Source organism: Martes martes, assembly GCF_963455335.1.
Source record: "Martes martes genome assembly, chromosome: 2".
Taxonomy (NCBI): domain Eukaryota; kingdom Metazoa; phylum Chordata; class Mammalia; order Carnivora; family Mustelidae; genus Martes; species Martes martes.
In genome coordinates, this window is record NC_137889.1 from 187,077,382 (window position 1) to 187,095,893 (window position 18,512).

The window sequence follows — 18,512 nt, forward strand, 5'->3', positions numbered from 1 at the left end:
GAGACCCACAGAAACCCCCAAAATATGAAGCCCTAGAAATTAATACTTTAGATTTGTAAAAGGCAACATAATATTTGTAAAACACAACTTAACATAGTATTTTGTGAATGTTGCGGGACAGGGACATAACCAGGAATCTGAAGTGAGTGAATTAACCTTCATTGCTAATTTTTACTAATAAAGTATTGATGGTAACATAAGGACCACACTTGTAGAAAGCATATGAGCTCCGCTTATGTTCAAGGTTAACTATTTTAGTACATATCCAAATATGTATACATAGGATCCTTTTTTTTTTTTTTTCCCCTCAAGATTCTATTGAAGCTTTAGTAAAAATCCAGGAAATAGAAAAGAACTGAGATAGGCAAATCTGATCATGCAGTGCTGCCTATGTTATGGACAGAATTGTACCATCCCACAATCTATATGTTAGTACTAACTTCCAGTATCTTAGAATGCTACCTATTGGAGATCGGTCCTTTAAAGAGGTAATTAACTTAACATGAGACCATTAGGGTGGGCCCTAATCCAGTCTAGCTGGTGTTCCCATAAGAAAGGGCTATTATGACACGGGAGGAGGAAAGACCTTGATAGGACACAGTGGCCAGAAGGTGGCTGTCTACAAGCCAAGGAGAGAGGCCACAGAAGGAAACAGCCTTGCTGACACCTTGATTTTGGAATTTTAGTCTCCTGAGCTGTGAGAAAATAACTTTCTATAACTGAAGTCACCCAGTAAGTGGTACTTTGTTGTGGGAGCCCTGGCAAACTCATACTCTGTTCTCATGCATGAGGCACTGCACGTTGTTTGAAGTTGCCAGAAAAGCTGACTCCAAACTGCAGGGAACTTGGTTTCAGGATTACGAGTACTCAGTTTACTCATGAGGAAATAAAAATCAGACATGACATAGGCTATTAACAAGAAAGAGAAGGTCTCTAAATTATGAATTTTACTGGTCTATAATTCCTTTCTTGTTTAAAAATTATAATCTCTAGGTTTAAAGTAGCTTACATGGGGTGCGTGGGTGGCTCAGTGGGTTAAGCCTCTGCCTTCAGCTCAGGTCATGATCTCAGGGTCCTGGGATCAAGCTCCACATCGGGCTCTCTGCTCAGCGGGGAGCCTGCTTCCCCCTCTCTCTCTCTGCCTATATCTGATCTCTGTCAAATAAACAAATAAATAAATCTTTAAAAAAATAAATAAAGTAGCTTACATGCCTTGACCATGAGTACCCATAGGTAGTATTGTAACTAATTTTAGTTCTTGGCTATGAAATTGATAAACTGATCTTAAAGATGTTTATGAAAATTAAATTCTCTTAAAGACTCATAGTTACTCATACTTATTAAAGTAATTACTTTTATTAAAATAACAGTAACTTCAAAAATCTTAATTAATGAACTGGCATTTGAAAGTACTCCACGAGGTAGATATTACCCTATTGCCTCTTTAGCTCTATTTTAATATACGCATTTAATATTGTAGTTTAGTATTCACATTGATAACCTTAATACATTTTTACTACAGTTGTTATATGTCATGTTTGCCTATGTATGATACTTTACCTAACTCATGCTATTCGAATTTTCTTAACTCAAGCCTAACCCTGTAGCATCAGGCAGAACACAGTAACTTCAAGACTCATTCCACGCCTGACTTTGGCACATTTTCCATTATAACTCAACATTTTATTATGGGATCTTAGAATTGTATCAAAGACATTTATTAAATATACTTTAACTGTGATATTGTTATGAAATTAGACATGAAATAGGCATTTCATGTACACAATATTACAATATTTTAAATTGAAATGGAACTGAAAACTCTCTAGTTTTTTGAATAATATAGAATATTTAAAAGAATAAAAAATAAACCTATGTTTTCTCTGCAGAGACAACATAATTTGAAGTTATTTCTTTCAGTTCAAAATTGTTTGATATGATCATACTGCCTTGATAATTTTATGTGTTTTTTTCATCTGTCATACCTCTTTGGTCTTTTGTTTTGTTTTTAATGCACTGTATTTGTGCTAAATTCAAGTAGGTATGTTCAAGTGCTCTCACTAAAAATTAAAGCTTCAACAGCGTAATATCAAAGACAGAGTTTAGGATGTTGGAAGACATAACCAAAAAAAGCTATAGACCATTTATAAACACACATTTATTTTTCTTCAATACATTTTGTGACCACAAAATCAATTAAGTGATTTAGTTAATTTAACAATTAAGCAGGTATGTTAGCACATAAAGAGGAGAAAGAGGGAAGAGGAGTGCATGGCACATAGTATCTTATCATAGGAATTGATTGGGCCAATCTCCCTCTGATCCCTGGGAAACTTGTTCTCTTCCAGATGGTACTTAATGGCCTTAATGTTCACTGATATCCTAGCCTGATCTGCTTGAAATGTTGGCTTTTCCCCTGATATCTTCACGCTTTGTATATACACATATGGACAGATGTTTAAATATGTATACAAACACACACACACACACACACATTAGTTAGATTTGTCCAGTGAAACAAATGACTCTAGACATTTAACAAATAGGTATTCAATACAGGGAATTATATGTTTCCAGAGCCATTGGCAACACTAGACGGTGGACACTGAGAATCACTGCTGGCCTTGATGAAATCAGTAAGCACTAGAGCCTCAGTATCAAAAATTTCAGTTACATGAGCATCAGAGCAAAGGCCTAAGATCACAACTCTCAACCTCTATAAACATTGCGTCTGAGGTTTTCTCTTGGTCCTATCTGCTACTGCTCTGGAAGCATAATACTTCTTTTATACCTTCCAATTCTCCCTTAATGTCTCTCAATTAGTGTAGCCTAAACCAAAATTCTGCTGACAAGTCAGTCTTGGAAATATAAGTTTCAGAATTCCAGAGGAGCTTAAAAAGCTAAGGATGGTATAGAGTATAAACAGATGATATTGGTTATATCTGAGATATTAGATGATTTATTGAACCAAATGACTCTATGGGGATAATTTCCTGTTTCCATTCCTTCTAAAGGTGAGAATAATTTGTAGTGTTTGTAACTTTCTTAAAATGTGACAATGAGGAATTTTCTTCAGTGCTTGTATGGATTAGAGAATCTCTAAATTATATTTCTATTTGACCAAGAAGAAAAAGCCAAGGAAAGTTGTGGAGGATATAGCTCCCTTGTTTCTTGAGCAACATAGGTACTATCGTTACACAGAATCTTAAGTTTACTGGTGAATAATGTTATGTGTATGCATTTTTTTAAGAAATGGAACATATGGAAAACATCGATGACTTTAAAAAAAAAAATCTGTTCCAATCAGTGATGTAATTGGTTTAAAAACATCTTTGATTTTGACAAATATTTGATTGTCCCTTATATTTTTAGAGCTGTTATGGAACTTTATATTTTGTCCTATATGATCATATTCCTGTGTATTTGACAGGGAGGCTTAGAAATGGATTTTCTAAGAATTCTATCCTTTTTGACCTGTGTACTGTATATTTCAAAGATACCATGCAATCTGATATTTGAATACAACATACAGAGATCTGTGATAGAACCAGATTTTTACATAGTAGCAAAATTGATTAAGTGAATTGGCATTTATGACAGAATATGGGAAATGGGATATAACACACTTACTGTGATAAATGAGAAACATGAAATTAATGATGACTTTAAAACCATCTAGCTTCTCATATCCATTCTACAAAATCTATCATTAATATGTTCTGGCCTGGAAAATAAAGATAGTGATTATAACAGTTAAATGGATACTTTTCATATCTCAAAATATTCTAATCTTTCCCTATGGTGGATATATTTTTTAGGATCTTAACAAAAATATCCTCATGCTCTCTGAATGGAAAAATAATCTCTAAAATGAGTTTTCTTGCTCTGTATCTAAGAAACTATAAAAAAGAAAAACATGCTAAACTGTTCATTCATTTGGTTTTTCTTAATTTAAAATATGTACTAAGTAATTACTATTTGTTCAGTACCACTTTATACCCTAAGAATTTAAATGCAAGAGGATGCTGCAAGAAGATGGGATCCTAATTATTTTCTAAAACTTTTATCAACTAGAAGCTAAAAAGAGGAGTCGGTTAAAAATGAAACAGCATTGCTGTCTTAAAATTTCAAAGATTTGAATTTATTTTACGAGCATACTACTCCGTTTTGTGGGACCCAGGAATCTCTCAAATTCGTCCCTCAAAAGCCTCTGATTTAAAATATTAAAAATATTAATAATAACTGTCTCCTTTTTATAAAACCATTTTTGGAAGCCGCTTCGCGAGAAGGGGGTCAAATTATCTCTCTTGTCCTGAGGCCTATTTCTGCTGTGAAGCCACAAAGGAGAGGGAAAAGCAAAGATCCAATGCCAGGTTTGAGCCATGTGCCCTGCCCAGTCACAGGGTGCAGGACACCCTGCATAAAATACCAGCAATGAAAATGTCAGTAGAATGGATGACTCCCAAAAGGAAAGGAGGATTCTGTACCAGAAGTAGTGCTGCGCAGGCTAACACAACAGATGTCCGCCATGCAGACATTCAGCAAGTAATTATAAGAGCGATGGGTGTTATTAAATTGAGTTTAAGGGTTTGTTACCGAGGGAATTTAACTTAAAGCTTGTCAAGATCTTCCTGATGAGTAGAACAACTAGGCATTTGCTGGGTAAAGGGAGGAGAGGTGGGAGTAGGTCAGGAGAGATATTTTAGACAGAATGAATAGCAAATGAAAGGAACAAATTTGAAACATTGCAGAATATTTAGTAAACCAGAAGAAGTTCAGAAGGGCTGCAACCTTGAGAACAAGAGAGAGCGAGGTCAGGAGAATGGGAGGGCAGAGGTACAGAGAGGAAAAAAGGAACTGGACATGATAGGAATTTTAAACTTGATTTTAAACATACTGAGAAACCCCTTAAAAATAGGATCAATGTGGTCTGATCCATGTTTTAAAACTGCAGTTTTGCTGTTGTGTATAAAGCGGAATAGAGTGGAACAAGATTTGTGGGAAAGGGATTGTTTAGTAAGCTGACACAGGATTTCAAACAGCACATGATAGCGAATGAGAATAGGATGAAAAAGGGAGACAGAGAGAGAAGTGAACAATTCAAAGGCTGTTTAGTGAGAAGTGATAGAATTTGTAGAACAAGAGAAAGAAAGAACTAATTCATTCATCTAACACATATTTATCAAACTACTGTAATATTACTGGTTTGGGTGATGCAATAGTGAATAAAACGAACAGAAATCGCTATAAGCATGGATTATACCTTCCTACGGAAAGAGAATTTTCAGGATTCAAGCTGCCAGTCCTTCAAGTCGACCTAACATTAATTGAAAACTTACATTGCAAGACAAAGGACAAATCTACATCTGCCACAAGGTTCATTGATTCTCATTGAAAATCCTCAGTCCCCCAAATAAATTGGAAGAATATAATAAAGTGATGCAGCCCTGAAGGAAAACCTTCCACAGATTTATTTTACACGTCGTCAGTAGTTTAAGGGACAACTCCTGAGAAAAGACTCTTTGTCAGACAACCAACCTGGCTTCCTCAGAACTCACTCCTCTTCGGGACTGTTCTACTTGACCAGAAAGAACACTGTGATTCTTTTTCCGGTACCATACCCCCAAATAGCAACTTTTAGTGGCATTATCCTGCACCATTGTGTTTTGGATGTGTGAGAGTTTATAAAATTTATCATTTCTCCACAGATTACTGGACTGTGATGAGCTCCATCTGGAACTGAATGAAAGGAATGCTAATCATCCTGGATGTGAAACTGGGCAGGCATGTGTCGTCTTCCTCTGGGGACAAGATGAGTAAGTTTTCGACTGTATATGGGAGAGTTGCATTAGGTTAAAAGAGAATATTTTTTAAATGGAATTTATGAGACGTTCATGGGAAGGAAGGTTGTGGGTACCCATAGAAGTGTTAGAACAAAGCAGATATATTGTGCTTTTTTCTCCCCCACCAATACAGTATTGCTACTCCTGGTAACACATGCTCTCTCTTCCTTTTGGAAACTATATATTCCTCATCTATGCTCTGTCTATGTGATCTGTGTAGGATTGATGCCAACTCTAGTTTCCGGGCATGAGCAAGTGGTCTGGACCTTAGCAATCAAAACACTTTCTTCCTGGGTCATATTGACTATTTCATGAATGGTCATAAAAAGGAAAACATAGGTAAAAGGGGGAGAGAGAAGTTTGCTGGCTACGCCGTTTGAACTCACAGAAATAATAATGTTAAATCATCTCTACTACTAACTTTTTCAATGAGTATAAAAGCTATGTCTGTCTTGATTACTGTACTATTCACATGCAATAGGAAAGTACCTGGAAGATAACTATTTGTTTAATTGAATCAAATCAAATTCAATTGAGTATTTTAAATTGTTCCTGGACTGTGAAAATATAATTCTGAGATAAAATGAGAAAAGAGCAAATTATATCACACAATAAAATGAATTCAGTAGCCCTGAATTATTGGTCTTCCTTCCATTGGGCATTTCAATTTAAATCTTACCCTTTCTTATCTTTTACAAATTTTCACCTCAAATTTAGAGCCAGGGTACCAGAGGAAAATGTCGTATGTGACAAGTCTACTCTTTCCTTCGTAATATTGAGAAGACTATTTTTTTATCACATTAGAATTTTTTCATTGCATATTCCTTAATCTCACTTTTAGTCTGCTAATGAGATAAACTGTAATGTCTCCTCTTTATTTATAGGTTAAAGGCTTTGTTGACCAGATATTTGAGGAAGGGAACATAGGAAAATTAGCAGTTATGGATGGAAATATAATGAGTTGAGTCTGAATGTACTGAGATGACATATTGTCTGATATCTAGGTGGAGATATCCATTATATATTACCCGCACATTAGAATGAAGTTTTAAGCTAGAAAAACACATTTAGGAGTCGTCATCTTATAGATGCTAAGTAATGTAGACAGCAGGAAGTGAGCCCATTTAAAGAGAGTATCTAGACTAAGAAATGAAGAATGGAGCCATGGACAAGCCAGTATCTACGTAGTACAAAGAACACAACATAAAAGGATAAATGTAGCAGAGGACAGGAGAGAAAATATTTCATAAAGTGGGATTAATGTAAGTTGAAGGCAGGTCAAGTAAGATTCATCAGATTTGTTTATTCAATGAATCTTTATTAAACTACTACCATGTGCTCGACAGTGTTCTGAGTATTGAAGAAATAGGACTGAATGAAACTGAAAAAGATCTCTCTTCTTCTAGAGCTTAAATTTGTTCACTCCCTTTCCTTCTACATACTGCTACTACAGGGAAGGATAGCCAAGGGGTCCATGAATGGATCAAGAAGAGGTGTCCCATTCATAAAAGAATACCTACCCTTAGTTCATCATAGTTTAAAACTGCTCAGGAAGAGGATAATGTCACTACATTGACTGGAGAAAAAAGAAGAGATTAACTGAAAAGTCCCATTTGGTTGAAGTATGTTTAAAATCCCCAAAAGAGACAGGTGTAGCCAATCCTGATGAATTGATTGTCTGACCCATGGCAAGAAACTTACAGAGGAAGTGGTATCGCTCTTCTTGAGCCCACAGCAGGAGGCTCAGAGGGTAAACATATTTATTGCCACCCTCACCAACCTCAAAAATTATAGATGGAAGTGACATCATTCTCAGAGACCTTCAAGTAACAGCTGACATGTGGGTTCACATCCACTTGAAGCTGAAGAGTTAACAGTGGAGTATGGTTAACAAGGGTTCTAAATCAACCTGTGTCCTATATAAGTGAGAGTCACTGGAAACTAGCATATAATTACTCTTTTGGCCATCCAGTCTCATTCTATAGCAGGAAAGAAATACCATGTTGGTCAGCAGGATCAGTCCGTTCACCACGCTGTCGTCCTGAACCCAGGGCCCTGGGACAACTATGTGAGGGAGTCACAGAGCACCTCAGAACATTTGACCAATCACACATGCAGAGTTGAAAGTTGGAAAACTCCCCAAAAGGACAGACAGGGCTCCTCTCCCAGGTGATTCACAATTGGAGGAGTTCGGTACACCCCGCCAAAATAGTCAACTTCCAGTGCCAAGAAGAACTTAGAAGTTCAAGGAAAACATTTTTGGCCACCAAGCAGTGGCACTTTGCCCATATAAACACTACTATTACAGGCTACTGCCAGCTACCAGAGGGTGACTTAAGAAAAAATGAGAAAAGCACTCCAAAGCACAAAAGACCTTGAGGCACCAACCTAGAGGAAAGCCCTGTTTTCCAGATCTAAGGTTCATGTTGCAACACACTTCCAAAATAATCTACTACCTATCAAATCCTTGTATCAGGATCAGCTTCTAAGAGAGTTGTGTGAACCGAAAGTTAACAAAAAAAAAAAAAACATTCAAATAACCAGCGGAAATGATGCCTGCACTTACTGAACTTTGTACCAATCCCAGTTCCATCATGGGAGCTGGGGAAATAAGCATGTTTAATTTTCTAGGCTTCAGTTCCCTCATCAGAAAAATGATAGTAATTCTTTACTTATGGGACATTTGTGAGGATTTAAGGAGATCAAATATTCTACATTCCTCATATTGCTCTTAGCATAAAATAAACACTCAATAAGAGAATAACATTATTAATTAAAATATTCACTAAAATTTATGATGATAAAGTAAATGTTGACTAAAATTTACTAGTTCTCTTACTTACCTATTAAAAACTTTTACATAGTAAATGTTTCTATTTTATTAAAGATTAATTAATAAAATTAATTAAAATGTTAGTAAGGGTAATGTTGACTATCCTCCATTGTTTCCTTGTTCTGACAGAAAATGAAAAATATTTCCAATGAAAATATTTCAGATTTATGTATAGTAATGAATTTCTATGTAGGAAACTGAACATCTAAATGATAGGAGGATTATATTTTATACCTTTTTTTTAAATTTTATTTATTTATTTGACAGACAGAGATCACAAACAGGCAGAGAGGCAGGCAGAGAGAGAGGGAGAAGCAGGCTTCCCGCTGAGCAGAGAGCCCGACGACGGGCTCGATCCCAGGACCCTGGGACCATGACCTGAGCCGAAGACAGAGGCTTTAACCCACTGAGCCACCCAGGTGCCCCAGGAGGATTATATTTGAGATAACATATGAAAATAAGATTGTCAAGTGTCTACTCAAATAAAACAATTTATCAAAACACTGGAGGCTTGAATAAATTCCAAGGTGTTTACTGAAATACTGTACATGATAAAATTATCATGTTTATCTAGTGTTGTTTTTGTTTGTTTGTTTGTTTGTTTGTTTTAATGAACTCAAATATATCCTGGCAAATTGATGTCTAATCACCTTACCTGAAAAGGGCAGGTGTTGACTAGGTTTGTATTAGGTAACTGTCTTAGTTCAGGCTATAAAAACAAATTACCAGAGACTGGGTGGCTTTGGAAACAAATATTTATTACTCAAATTTCTGAAGGATGAGAAGTCCAAGATCAAGGCACCGCATACCTGATGTCTGCTGAGGACCTGCTTCCTGGTTTGTAGGTGGCTGTCTTCTCATTGGGTCCCCACACAGCTGAAAGCTCCCCAAAAGCAGACTTTCTCGTGATTTTTCTAAGGGCGCACATCTCATTCATAAGGCCTCATTACTTCATTTAAGCCTAATTACCTCCCAAAGGCTCTGCCTCCTCTTAGTATCACACTAGGGAACAGGGTTTCAACATATGAATTTTGGGAAGACGTAAACATTCAGTCCATAACAGTAACCACATTCACAGAAATTTAAAATGCATGGAGCACTGGGTATGGTACATAAACAATGAATTTTGGAACACTGAAAAATAAAATAAAATAAAATAAAATAATAAAATAAAGTGCATGAGAAGAGTACAACTATACCTGTTTTGAAAGATTATGTAATGCCACTTAAAAAACAAAACAAAACAAAACAAAACAAAACAAAAAAACAAATCTTAAGACACCTATTGGACTAGTGACAAGTATTACTTTGTTTCTCAGAGACTATTTATAATAATAAATGAATGTTGGGGGCACCTGAGTGGCTCAGTGGGTTAAAGCCTCTGCCTTCGGCTTAGGTCATGATCCCAGGGTCCTGGGATCAAGCCCCGCATTAGGCTCTCTGCTCAGCAGGGAGCCTGCTTCTCTGCCTGCCTCTCTGCCTACTTGTGATCTCTGTCTGTCAAATAAATAAATAAAATCTTTAAAAAAATAAAATAAATAAATGAATGTTGATGTTTTATTGTTTGTTAAATACAGCTTATATGCAATAAATATGCTTCATCTGAATCACCAATGACTAAGATATAGAATATAAATTTTAAAAAAAAATTAGAGAATAAGGATACCTGAGTGGCTCAGTCAGTCAAGCATCTGCCTTTGGCTCAGGTCATGATCCCAGGGTCCTGGGATCAAGCACCCACCCCCACCCCCAGCTCCCTGTCCAGCGGGGAGTCTGCTTCTCCCTCTCCGTCTTCTCTTCACTGGTGCTTTCTCTCTCTCTTACTCTATTCTATCTCTCTCAAATAAATAAATTAAATCTTTAAAATTTCAGAGAACAACTTCACATAAATAATAAGGTACAATTCTCTTAATAAAATTGAGGACCAGAAGAAAGAGAGAGCCAAAAGTGCTAAAATAACCATTGTATTTAGTCATTGGAGAAGAGGGGAAAAAAACACTTATATTAATTGGGTAATGCTAAATAGATAAAGAAACTAGTTTATTATAAATTTCATATTAAAAGTGGTTTAGATTTTGTGTATACTATTTAAGCATCACTATCAACTAATTTTACTATAAAAATGAATAAACTTTCTCAGCATATAAAACTTAGTTCCTACAACATGATCTCCTAGCTTTTCTCTCACCTTACTAGAAAATTACTTACTTTACAAATATTTACTGTGTATTCTACTCTGCACCTAACCTTGTCCAGGCACTGGGGAGCCCTCTTTCTAGTCTGAAGAAGAAACAAACAGTAAATTAATAATCACACATAATACTATTTCTTCTCAGGCAAATTTACTGGACACTCTTTGCTTTTATATTTATATCTGCATTTCCTATGGCTTGCAGTCATTCTATTTTCCATGCAGATTTTCTTGGTTATTCCTAAAATACCAAATACATACAGACTCTTTTTTTTTTTTTAAAGATTTTATTTATTTGACAGAGATCACAAGTAGGCAGAGAGGCAGGCAGAGAGAGAGAGGAAGGGAAGCAGGCCCCCTGCTGGGCAGAGAGCCCAATGCGGGGTTTGATCCCAGGACCCCGGGACCACGACCTGAGCCGAAAGCAGAGGCTTTAACCCACTGAGCCACCCAGGCGCCCCACATATAGGCTCTTGATTCTCAAAGCCACATGTTTGTATCTGACCTCACCTTTGAGCTGAAGCCCTGAATTTCCAACTAGTCTATCTGTTATAACTAACATAGAATATCATCTAAGCTGATTCCTGGCGTCTTCCACTCTGGAACACTCAAAAGAAAAAGGTTCTTCTATGTGTCTTTCATTTTTCACATCCTGTTGCTAACAAAATCTGATTTTGTTACTTCAGAATTGTTTATTCATCCGTTCATTCATTTATCAAAACTGTATTTACCACTTATTATATGTCAGGCACTAGGAATAGAGAGAAATAATATATATATATATATATATATATATATATATATATATATATATATACAGTTTTTAAAATAAGGTAGTTACTTCTTAGGACAAGTTGATCCATTCTAACACAGTATGAAAAACAATATGATGAAAAGCCATGTGTCAGCATAAAGAAGGAGCAGCTCAGACTGAGAGTGGAGTGCTCTAAGAAGAATTAAAAAAAAAAAAAGGTCACTGTAGCGGTGACTTCAAGGCCAAATAAGGACTGTTTTATTTTATTTATTTTTTTTAAAGATTTTATTTATTTATTTGACACAGAGAGAGAGAGATTACAAGCAGGCAGAGAGGCAGGCAGAGAGAGAGGAGGAAGCAGGCTCCCCGCTGAGCAGAGAGCCTGACATGGGGCTCAATCCCAGGACCCTGAGATCATGACCTGAGCCGAAGGCAGAGGCCTAACCCACTGAGCCACCCAGGTGCCCCAGGACTGTTTTAAATATTAGACAAAAGATCAGCTGGTGCATTAGTACTGATTGTGTAAGAGAACACAGCACAGTCTAGTAGGTTCAAAAGGTTTAATATGACTCTGGTCAATAGATGAGGTATCAGGAAGAGATCGGCTTGGGTAATCAGCTAAGACATAGTGCTTGAACACTTTCCCAAAAGCTATGAGAAGTATTTGGATGCTTTAAATAGAGATTTGCATAAAAGTCTGTGCATTTTGGAAAACCATCCTGACAGTATTGTGGAGAAATAATGTTGTGCGTATAAGCTTGGATGCACTGTAACCTGTTAGAGACAAATTGAGTCTCAGTGAGATTAGTTGTGTCTCCCAATGTCACTTATCTAGGTTCCGTTCTAGTATTCTCTCACTCCAAATCCTGTGCTCCCACCAACCTTGCTATCCTGGCCAAGGTGCTCATCAGGAAGTCTGTCATACCTTAGTCATGCATACTACACCTTCTTTTCAGTCTCATCTTCCACCACTTTATACTTTATAATATTTATTCCGGTAAGACTGAATGCTTAGTTCACCCAAACACCAGGATACCTCATGCTTCAGGATCTTGGCTCATATGTCACCTCATCTGTGTCTACAAGTGTTGCAACCATTTTGTAAAATCAGTATGGACCCTTCCTGAAAGTTTGATTTGGATGTCAAGACTGATGATACCACACACAAAGGGTAATAAAGCTTCCTGGGGAGAGCAGAACAGTCTTCCCAAGCTGGTCCAAAAAGGGGCTTACAGGAGACAGGCTTGGGGTTTCTGTGATGGCTAAGGGTGATGGGATTCCCGCATGCTGGTAGGGGCTTGCATGATTTGAAACTCCCACTGGTGCCAAAGGAAAGAATGTGCTTCCTTATCAGCTTGCCCAGATGTGGAACAGAGGGGAGGAAGGGATGTGAGGCTTAAAGCTATCAGCATTCAAACAAAAAAAGATTGAGTCAGACTTTTATTACGGTCTATCCATGATGTTGCTGACATAAACACAAATGATTACTACACAAAGAGGCATGTCTTCTGTATTAAGGTTTACCCACTTACTCTGCTTTTATTTTTTCTCCATAGTTCCTACCACTACTTGATAAACTTTATTTCCTTAATTGCTTATTGTCTGCCTTTCATATTAGAATGTAGGTTCCATGGTATTAGATTTTTGCTCTATTTTGTTCACTGCTTTATCTCCAGCATGCAGAATAGTGACTGACTTGTAGTAGGTGTGCAGGAAAGATTGTTCGAGTAAATTAATCAAAAGTTGAGGGGTAAGGTACATTGCAATAGTAGATATTTGGAAAGAAATCTTTTTTTTTTTTAATTTTTTATGTTATGTTAGTCACCATGCAAGTACATCATTTGAGCTGTATTTTGAAGAAATTAATTGATTTCAACAGACTTCTAAGATAGTTAAAGCAGGAAAAGGACACAACATAAAAAGGAGTTTGGCTTAATTTGTACTTCTACTTTGGCAATTTTTTTCATTCTATTTGGCCTCCAATTTTTCCACATTAGCTTGCAATTTAGTATTTAGTCAGAATTGTCTCACCTTTCTATTGAAGCAAAAACAAGTTCCAGTAAGAATGGCTTTGACAGTGATTGAGTAAATGCTCTTTGGTGATCTTGTTTTGTCTGTGGCATTAGGTATGGTTCATTGGTGGTATTGATGGAGAAGTTTAAAATAACAGAGATGATATATGAACTCAGTGCCCCCAGAAAACAGTACCTGATGTATCAGAACAGGATGCCAAATATGTTTGTTAAAGTATGAGAAGAAAAACTAAAACTCAGGAAATAAATTTATCTGCATTGTTATTAATGGAGTTATGAAACTTATGCATATAAACAGAGTAGGCATTGCATTAAGAATAAGCAAGACACTTATTATAATGATCTCAACTATCTTAACTGTCAAAATCGTTTCCTGTACAGCTTCACACTTCTAATTTTCCTCACTCTGTTGTATACATTATTGAAAGATTAATCTTCTGGAAGCAAATCTGAGATCTGTTTATTCCTCTCATTCATTTATTCAAACAATGTGTATTGACTATCTATAATATGCAAGGCACTATACTAGGTAGTGTGATAGACACAGATATAGTCCTTGTTCTCATGAATTCCCAAATCATCGATTGTTCCCCATTACCTAGAACAGCATTTTAAAGGAATTTATGTTACTCTGAATTAAACAAAAAAAGATACAATGGTCAAGCAATGTAAAAATGTTGGGTTCGGTAAGCTTTAAAAGTACATTATGCCTTTGGTTCTTCAAAGATAAATGTAATATTTAATATATTTGAATTTTTTTGCTCAAAAATGAGTGTGCATATGTATAAGTGTTATGTGAAGCAGCTTTGATGGGGATGGAAGAGGCAACATTCTGGAGAAACGTTTCTTTATTTTGTATCTTTCACAATTTCATAAATGTACTGTAAATGGTTTTGCACAAAGAACTTTCAATAGGCACTATTGAAGGATAAAATAATTTACTGATCAGTGCAAAGTAGTGAAAAATTAGATCTCATACTGTTGAAAGATGACACTGTGGAGATTTTGGTGGACTAATTGCAAAATGCCTTACAGAAAATAATAAAAAGGGTTCATTTCTCATTCTAAGATTCTTATTATGACATGTTTACATTTAACCTCCAGTGCTTAACACCCACAACATAAACAACAAAAAATCAATTTGACTTTTTGAAAATTCTAACTGTATTCTTTTGGGTACTAGAGAAGAGCCATCTAGCCTATTCCCTCATGTTCAGGTAGGACTCAACACTAACGGATGAATAACAATATATTAAAAGATACCTCTATTTCCTGTCCATAGCAGATGAAATACCACTTTAAAGAGCAGATCCCATTTTTGAAAGAAAAAAAAAAAAAAAAAGAAAGAACAATAGAGAATGATGACACAGTGAAATTATTTAGAACTTCACTTACAAAGTAAGATCATTAGAGAAAGACAATTTGTTCTATATAGAAATTGCTTTGTTAAAAACCTGGAGCAGTGAGGACGGAAATCACATTCTTAAATACATCAACAACATTTTCATTATTCTCCCCAGACACAGAGTGTTTTGTTTAGTTGTTATTAGTATTCCACTTAAAAGCAAATTGCAATAAAAATTTTGTTGAGGTAGATGAAAGCTCCTGCAGCTATTTAGTATTGCTTAAAACAAATTGATCGCACACCTTGAAAACTGCCTATACTCAAAAGAATCACTGTTTAATAAAAGACAAATGAGAGCGAATAATACATTAGGACATTATACCAAATGTAATAAAAACAAACTTCTGATGAGTTAAAAAATTACATAACATTTAGATATGTCTTTAACAACACTACTTATGAGAAAAACATTCAGATTCTACAGATTATTTTGAAAGAACTAGGCACGTTCAATAAAACAAAATCTCCTAGATCTACCTGAGTATATGAAAAATTATCTTTATTCATTTGAGACGTTTTGATAGCGGACTTCACTATTTAATATAGTGGTGGGATGTATTATTTCAACCAACACGGTCATAAAGAACAAGATTAAGTCAAGGACAAAGGAAGTTCAAATAAAGTTAAGACTGATACTTCTTGGAGAAAGGATTATTTTCTTACAGTAATTTCTATCCATAAAGCCAAAATCATTAAAAAGAAGAATGATTAATATTCACTGTACATGTGGGTTTGAAATGAAAACAAAGATATTGATGATCAAAATCATGATAATGTTGACAAAAACAAATGACAGAATGGCAAAATCCAGTATTTGTTTGAAATGGAAAATTGTCTGCAAGTATCACTATTGACAAAAATCATACAATCTTTATAAGCATCATAATGCCATTTATAGTGGGAAGCATCAAAATGAGTGCATACAAGTTGCAGAGTTTTGTCTCCATGTTTTGTCTCCAATGAGCCTACAAGTATGGCTTCAATAACACCATCAATATGATCATAGCACCATGTAATAGCAGAAAGATGCATGTATACATAGGGAAAGGTATGCATTTGTACACACACTGGAATTAAAAAGGACTATGTGTAGATGTTCATGAGTGCTTCATACTAGTCTGGAACCTAAAAATCTTATTTTAAGCCCTCCAAATTTAAAGTCCCCATTGAAACTTGATGATATAGAAACTATATATATATATATAGCTTGTGACAAAATAACAAACACTGATATACTGAAAACATATACATAAACTATACATATATATAGCTTGTGACAAAATGACAAAAACTGATATATTGAAAATATTGAATTACTACTATAACCACTTTTCTTTCCTTCCATCCTTTCTCTTGTTTTTGTTTTTGTTTTTGTTGTTGTTCCATTAGTCTTTTTTTCTCTTGTTTTCTTAATACACATGTACTCAAAAAACATGGTTAATAACAGACATTTCCCTGGTATTGTCCATATTTTTTCTGATATTTTTTTTAAGATTTTTATTTATTTATTTGACAGACAGAGATCACAAGTAGGCAAAGAGAGAGGAGGAAGCAGGCTCCCTGCTGAGCAGGGAGCCCGATGGGGGCTTGATCCCAGGACCCTGAGCCCATGACCTGAGCCAAAGGCAGAGGCTTTAACCCACTGGGCCACCCAGGTGCCCTGAGATTTTTTTAAAGTACAGATTTTTCTGCCCATTTTTTGACATGGTTATCTATTGAGTTTGAGGAGTTCTTTATAGATCTTGGACATCAGTCTTTTGTCTGTAGTGTCATTTGCAAATATCTTCTCCCATTCCATGGGTTGCCTCCTTGTTTTGTTGACTGTTTCCTTTGCTGTGCAGAATATTTTGATCTTGATGAATTCCCCAAAGTTCATTTTTGCTTTTGTTTCCTTTGCCTTTGCAGACATATCTTGAAAGAAGTTGCTGTGGCCAATGTCGAAGAGGTTACTGCCTATGTTCTCCTCTAGGATTGTGATGGATTCCTGCCTCATGTTGAGGTCTTTTATCCATTTCGAGTTTATCTTTGTGTATGGTGTAAGAGAATGGTCGAGTTTCATTCTTCTATACATAGCTGTCCAATTTTCCCAGCACCATTTATTGAAAAGACTATATTTTTTCCACTGCATATTTTTTCTAGCTTTGTCAAAGGTTAGCTAATCATAGAATTGGGGATCTATATCTGGACTCTCTACTCTGTTCCACTGGTCTATATGTATTTTTTTGTGCCAGTACCAAGCTGTCTTGGTGACCACAACTTTGTAATAAAGCTTGAAATCAGGCAATGTGATGCCCCCAGTTTTGTTTTTCTTTTTCAACATTTCCTTAGCAATTCAGGGTCTTTTCTAGTTTCATACAAATTTTAGGATTGTTTGTTCCAGATCTTTGAAAAATGTAGGCAGAATTTTGATTGGGATGGCATTGAAACTATAGATTGCTCTAGGCAGTATAGACATTTTAACAATGTTTATTTTTCCAATCCATGAGCATGGAATGCTTTTCCATCTTTTTGTGTCTTCTTCAGTTTCTTTCATGAGTGTTCTGTAGTTCCTCGAGTATAGATCCTTTACCTCTTTGGTGAAGTTTATTCCCAGGTATCTTATGGTTCTTGGTGCTATAGTAAATGGAATCAATTCTCTAATTTTCCTTTCCATATTTTCATTGTTAGTGTATAAGAAAACAACTGATTTCTGTGCATTGATTTTGTATCCTGCCATATTACTGAATTGCTGTATGAGTTCTAGTAGTTTGGGGCAGAACACACGAACAGACACTTCTCCAAAGAAAACATACAAATGGCTAACAGACACATGAAAAAATGTTCATCATCATTAACCATCAGGGAGATTCAAATCAAAAACACATTGAGATACTACCTTATACCGGTTAGAATGGCCAAAATTAACAAGACAGTAAAAAACAAGTGCTAGAGAGGATATGGAGAAAGAAGAACCCTCTTACACTGTTTGTGGGAATGGAAGTTGGTACAGCCACATTGGAAAACAGTGTGGAGATTCCTTAAGAAGTTGAAAATAGAATTACCCTATGACCCTGCAATTGCTCTACTGGTTATTTACCCCAAAGATACAGATGTAGTGGAAAGAGGGCCATCTGTACCCCAATGTTCATAGCAGCGATGGCCACAATCGCCAAACTGTGGAGGGAGCCAAGACGCCCTTCAACAGACAAATGGATAAAGAAGATATGGTCCATATATCTAAAATGGAATATTATGCCTCCATCAGGGAGGATAAATATCCAACTTTTATATTAACATGGACAGGACTGGAGGAGATTATGCTAAGTGAAATAAGTCAAGCAGAGAGAGTCAATTACCATATGGTTTCACTTACTTGGGGAGCATAAGGAATAACACGGAGGATTTTAGAAGAAGGAAAGGAAAAGTGAATTGGGGGAAATCGGAGGTGGAAACAAACCATGAGAGACTGTGGAC